The sequence below is a fragment of the Fukomys damarensis genome, unplaced genomic scaffold (assembly GCF_012274545.1).
Source record: "Fukomys damarensis isolate Sample0158 unplaced genomic scaffold, DMR_v1.0_HiC HiC_scaffold_5, whole genome shotgun sequence".
NCBI lineage: Eukaryota > Metazoa > Chordata > Mammalia > Rodentia > Bathyergidae > Fukomys > Fukomys damarensis.
In genome coordinates this window covers 41,385,138-41,391,977 of record NW_022900917.1, presented here as the reverse complement: position 1 = coordinate 41,391,977, position 6,840 = coordinate 41,385,138, and the positions used below count along the sequence as shown (strand labels likewise).

Sequence of the window (6,840 nt, the reverse complement as noted above, 5' to 3'; positions counted from 1 at the left end):
ATTCTCCCTTTTGGCTGGAACTGCCATCTTCCAGTAATTTGCCAAAAGATGAACACAAGGAGAATGCAGAGAGAAACCCTGTACATGTTTTCTAGGCCTTTTAGAAAACATGCGGTTGTTCCTTTGGCCACATACATGTGAATCTACAAAAAGGGTGATATTATAGGCACCGAGGGAATGGGTACTGTTCAAAACAGAACACCACACAAATGTTACCAGGGCAAAACTGGAAGAGTCTACAGTGTTACCCAGCATGCTGCTGGCATTGCTGCAAACAAGCAAGTTAAGGGCAAGATACTTGCCAAGAGGATTAACGTGTGTACGGAGCATATTAAACACTCAAAGAGTTGAGATAGCTTCCTGAAACGTGTCTCAAGGAAAATGAGCAGAAAAAAGAATAAATGATTTGGAAGGAGTTGGTAAATGAGACACGTACGGAGAAGCAGAAGGGAAGTAAAATAATAAGAAGTTTATTTTGCCAGCAAAGGCCAATCGCACTCAAAAAGGCAGCGCTGGTGATCGATGATAATGACTGGGTTGCAGCTTCTTCTTTTATAGGTTTTACAGCCATGATCTCATTCAGGGGGTCACATTTCATTTCCTCAGTTCACATTACCCATGTACAAATTACAGTAACAAGACAACAGTTAACTCTAACCCAGACATAACAATCCCTTGTAGTTAGGGAGTTTACCTCAAGATTCGTCTAGCTATCTATTCTAGGGCACAGGAAGTGGGTGTTCAAGGTTAGGGATGAGGCCAGATGTCCCACTTCATGGTCAGTGCCTCTGGTGTCTGTTAATGCAGAACTAAACAAAGCAGGTTGCTATTAGAGACAGCAGAAGTCATCTTACATTTTCCTAACCATTTGTAGGTTTTTAGATTATTTATTTACAAGAGTTATCTGTATCGGGAAGCCAAAGAGAAAGATGTCTGGGTACAGGGGAAGCTCTCGGGGGTCCCACCCAGAGAAGCACACTTTGTGAGAGCCAATGGGAAGGAGGCTTAGCTGCTGGAACCTGTCCCCTATGTCCTAAGCTGGGGATGGCCCTTCCCCTTAGCTCCTAATTAGTGGCTAAGCATTCTAGGCCCTTCTTAAAAACAAAGTCGTCCTGTGTTCTAAGGATGGTTTTCTTAACTGAATATGGTTGTGCTTCCTTTACCTCCAAGAAACAAGTATTTGGAGCAGATTCACATTGTACCAAGTTAGTTGTACCAGGTCTACATTCTTCAGTGCTTTTCTTGCTAGTAGATGGGAGGTATTGCACAGGTGAATACCCAAAAGGCCAAGGAATTATGAAATATTTATATTGGTTTGAAGATCCTCTAAATCACTATGGAGAAAAACAAATGGAAATCCGTGTATGGCATTTCAGTTGAATACATTGTTTAAAGCAAAAAAAATATATATATATATTTTTTGTTCATGTCTATCCTCCATTGCCCACCTCTGTGCCACATGCCTTGTATTCCCTTCTTTGAGCTCCATCTTTTTAAAAACTTGAGACCAGGACTAAATCAGTTGCCCCATTGGTACTTGAATTTGAGATCCCCCACCTCAGTCTCTGGGTTGCAGAATGGCCAGTGTGCAACACCGTGCCTGTCACCCTCCTCTTTTTGACCTGCTAGGTTACTTATGAAGGCATACACTTCTCACCCCATCCTACATGACTACATGAAATCTCACCCTTTTGACGGTCCCACCATTTGCCTGCAGTCAGTAACAAAAAAAATGGTTTGAGATTTCCTTTTTGTTGTTGTTGTTTTATTTCTGTTTCTGTTTTTTGAAATAGGGCAAGTCTGGCCTCAAACCCTCAGTGATCCTCCTGAGACAGCCTCCTTACGCATTCAGGTTACAGCACTGCACCCCCACACCTGGCTTTGGTGTGAGATTTCTAGGTTAAGAGTGCTAAGCAGTAAGGCGGTATTCCTTTCTGAAGACACCACATTCAGAGTCGGCCAGGTAGACAGGAAGTTGAGTCAATTCTGAAATCACCTGTCCAGAACGTGAGGGACGGTGCTGAGGTATGGTTTCTCTGGAGAGGAACTTGGAAACAAGCTATGGAGCAAAAATGACACTGAGAAAGCAGAAGTCTTGTCATGTCAAAACCTTCCAGCACTGCAGTCTTCTTTGTTTTTGTAAGCTTTATTTCCAAAACAGTGTGAGATAAGCCAGGAAGGATTGAACCCTGCAGCTGGCTGCCTTCTAGTGTCCAGGGCTGCCTTCGAAAAGGCAACAGATGTACAGCAGTCCGCGAATCCCTCCCCTGCTCACACTTGTACCTTTGTCATGTAACTTGCTGAAAGGCTGAGGGGGCTGCTTCCTGGTGAAAATACCTCAGCCTTTGTTCTTGGAAAAGACAAAATTAAAAGTTAAGAAAGAGCTTTCAGGTTGATTGGGAAGAAAATCAAACCTTTTCATTCTTTTCTTTTTTCTAGTCTACTGAAGGAAAATGGTCTTCTAGAGAAATTGAGGCTCAATGAAAAAAGAAATACTTTTAAAGATGAAAGATTGCATGCTATTTGAAAAAGGCATTTCAATACCCTAATTTTCTTATGCTGTATGATATGCAAATAGGAAAAGATCTTGTCTGTGGCAGTTGTTAACTAGATATTTAAATATGGCTGAAAATAACGAAGGATGAGATAGCCAATTTATTTCTTAAAATATTTTGCATTTAAGTTGAGGAAACACCCACAAGAGATGGGATATTACCATCTAGACATCCTTTCCTTTATTTAAGAGGCATTTCCTAAGCCTCTATGCTGTGTCACATTCTAGATGCAAACTCAAGGGGAAATGATTATTAGAAGACCCCAAAATGAGCAGGATATCCCTAGAGTACAGGGGAGGAACCCCAGTTCCTTTCTGGTAATTTCTGTGGAAGGGAATTGATGTATAAGTGATAGGAGGGAGTCAAGTAAGACTTCACTCAGGTTTGAACATTCTCAGGGAGCGATAGGGGAGCAACCACTTTGGTAGGTGCTGGTAGGCAGGTATCAGTAGTTTCTTAAACCCAGAAGGTTTGTAATAGTAGAGCAACAATTGAGAAAGCATTGAATTTTGAACAGGGAAAAAGCATGGTTAGGTTAGCTCTGAAGACTGTCCCAGTGCCTGGATGAACTTAAGATCTTTAGGTTTTGTTTTACTTTGGCTGTTGTTTTGGGGTATTGACCCTAGAGTCTCCTACATGCTAAGCACACATTCTACCAATGAACTGTATGCATCCTCGGCGCCTATGAAAAATTTGACAAGAAGCAGAACTATCATTAGAAGTTATTCCAGTGATTTGGAGAAGAGTTGATAAAGGTGTGGCGGCCCAGCCATCACAACACGAACATGCCTGAGTTGCGCCGGAGTGAGGATTGAGAAAGGAAAGAACACTCAAGCCTGAGTGGAGACCAAGAGAAGTCTAGTTTATTTCACAGAAACAGCTCTTTTTAAAGGCATATCAACAGAAAGTACCAAGCAATTATCTTTATTTTATGCAAAGACCAGATTTCCTGACTCCTACAGATAACATCAGATCTTTGGCTATCTCTCCCATCACAGGATCAAAGAACAAACAAATTTAACAAAGTCCTTCAGCCAGGGCATGGTAGTATAAACCTGTAATCCCAGCACTCGGGAGGCTGAGGCAGGAGGATCACTGTGAGCTCGAGATCAGCCTGGATTACAAAGTGAGCTCCAGGTCAGTCTCAACTACATAGTGAGACCCTGTCTCAGAAAAAACAAACAAACAGAGTCCTTGAAAGGGAACAAATGTTACATAGATTGTATCAATGCCTTAATGGTAGAAGTTATTTTTCAAATGTCAAATGCCAGTGGGCCACAACTGGCCCCCACAGAAAGTCATAATCTGTGGTGATGATAAAAAGGAACACAGCAAAGGAGATAGAATTGAGAAACCTTTCAATGATCAAGTCAGCAGGATAAATGGTTGATGAAATCTAAAGAGGCAGGAAGGTAGGGTCACTGTTCACAGAGTGCCAATTGTGCCATCAGGTGAAGTAAAGACGCTAATAAGACCCTAAGTCACGTTTCCTACTAACTCAGTGATGTGGATTATTTTTTTTTTTTGTAAGTGGAGAGCAAAATACTAGTGTGTTTGATATCTGTAGGGTGTTTTCACGCTTACCAAATGCTTCACTAGTTTGCAGTCATTTGATTTAATAGTAATTTGCCTGGAAGACAGGCAGGGCTATTATATTTTAGCAGTGAGAAGCTAGGTTTCACAGAAGATGTCAACTTTTGCAAAATCACGCAGTTGGTATCAGAGAAATCAGAGATCCACACTCAGAGCTCCCTTCTGAGCTGTATTCTTCCTTGGTAGCAGTCCTGTATCACACATCCAAGATCCACAAAGCCCCACCTATGAGAACATGAGGTTTTGTGGTGATATGTGATACAAGCCATGACATCAGATTTCTTATTTCAGTAGGGTATCGCAGGACCCCAAAACTCTAGAAATAATGAAACTGTAGAAAGAATGCCTTTGTTTCTGAATATTTCTTGGGGACAAAGGCATTCCATGAACATTGTGGAAATTTAGGATGTATCTATGTATGGGGAAAGAATGAAGTTTGTGTTCCATTGCAGAGGATACAAGATTTGCTTTTTAATTAGATGGAAATATTTTATGCTCAGAACTATGGATCCATCAATTTGTGAGTTACCCAAAACATTTGATTTTCCATTCTTTTTCATCCCTCCCAGGTCTAAGCCATAGATGGGGAGGAGTTGGGGAGAGAGTAAAGAAGAGGGTGAAGAAGGGCTATCCTTCCTTAAATGTGCAGCCAAAGCACACCTTCTGTACCAGGCAGCTATTCATTTGCTGGGTCACAGTGGAAGTGGGTTTTATAACACTTTCCTCCCAGAGATGGCTGACAACAAGTAGTCCTGTGCCTCCTTCCCTGCCTGCCTTCCTCATTGGCATGACTTCTCCTGGGAGCCACTACACTTTTCTTTTCTCTTTTCTGAGTCACTGCTTTAAAATGTTGGGACTTTGGTATGCTTAGAACAATGGTGGAGAGGGTTTCACAAAGTTAGGGTATGTAGGAGTGAGGGAGGCAGAAGACACTTCTTAGCACAAGCACAAAGTAGTCATTTAAGCAAGGCTTTTAACTAGATAGAGAATAGGCTTTCATGAGATTATTCAAAGGAAGAAATTTTTTCCCATCAAGTATGCTTGTTATATATAAACCCAGAGTGCCACAATGGGCTATTCTCTAGTGTAGTAGAGAAATACAAGCTGAGGAGTCAGGAGCGTAGTTTAGTAGTAGAGCACGCACTTGGTACGCACAAGGCTCTAGGTTCAATCTCCTTCACCCAAGAGCAGGGGAAGGAAAAAGTATAAGATATGAAATCCCTTCCCCATTCCTCTTTGAGGACCAGTGATTTGGAATTGGCATTTAGGCTTTCTGAATGTGGCTCAATCCCTGAAAAATGGGATACCAGCAACACGGCTGAGGGATACTGCAATGCAAATCACAGAAAGTATGTGAAATCTTTGTTCAGTGTGAGTTTGATACAGATGGTGTTACTGATTACTTGAGGCCTCAGCTTCCTCAATTTTAAAATTAATTGAACAGCAAAATTTCTAAAGTTGCCCTTGATTCTAACTTCTGTAGGTATGAGATTCTATGAAGTAGAGATTTCAGTGATCACTGGTTGATTCTTCTTACTGACTTTTTTAATTACTCTTTTAAAAAAAATACCACCAACCAGGGATTTAGCTCAGTGGCATCGTGCCTACCTCACAAGTGAAAGGTTCTGAGTTCGACCCCAGTACCAAAAAACAAACAAAAAACCACTGTATGCAGCACATACTTGCAAATATATAAATTAGGCCCCTGATTTTTAACATTCTATTTTCAATACCTTTACACAATATTTGTAAATAATACATAAGAGCAATATTTAGAAATCCTCATAGCCTAATTTGACTCACTGGATCACTGCCCCCTGGCATCACGGTGTTGGCAACGGGCCACAGATGAGGTGCAGATGCATCCAGCTACAGATTGCAGGTGTGTCTGCTCCTGAGCCAAGTAGGCCTGGGTGGCCAGAGCCCCCTGGGCGGTGAGTAGCGATGCCTGCTTACCACGATGGGCTGTAAATCTCCCTGTATTACTATTCTCTTAGTGTGCTATGACATAACATAATGGAGAATCATGGCCTCTATGGACGAAGTTACCAAATGATTTTCATTTCATGGTGCTTAATATGGATCACGTTGACTAAAGCATTTTGGTTTGTGGATATATAGGTTTTCCCTTCTAAACCTTGCTAATTTATCAATGATAACTGGACTTTAGTAATGGCTGTAGAATCAGCTTCCAAATTTAAGAGTAGTATGTTGGTTGTATATTCATTTGAATTTACGCAACTCTAATTAGAAGTATAACTAAGATTTATATGTGAACAAATCTTTGCAAAAGGTCTATATCCCTGCTTCCTATTGTCTTGTCTTTTATTTTATTTATACTTTGCGTTTCTCATATAAGTTAAGAAATGTTTAAGCTTGTGTCTCACTTATTTCATTTAATTTAGTGGTCTCAAAGTGCATCTGTTTTACTAAAAATGATTCAAATTCATCCTTGTATGTGGCACAGTAATACTTTATTATGTACAAATAGAACATTGTATTTATTCATTCATCTGTTGATTGATATAAGCTGCTTCTGGACTCAGCTATTATGAGTTGTTGTGCTACAAACATGGGTATTCATGTATCACTGTACTATGACCTGTTTCAGGAAGATACCTACAAGGGAAACGGCTGGTTCCAATGCTTTTACTTGTTTACATTCCCACCAATAATATAATAGAACCCCCCC

General features: G+C 40.7%; 1 protein-coding gene and 1 pseudogene across 4 annotated transcripts in view; both read left to right on the top strand.

Annotated features, from left to right (window-relative positions):
* Nucleotides 1-6,840, top strand: part of Sulf1 (sulfatase 1) — a 175,174-nt gene that overhangs the window by 72,593 nt on the left and 95,741 nt on the right. The window lies entirely within an intron of this gene.
* Nucleotides 49-1,072, top strand: LOC109117571 (annotated as a pseudogene).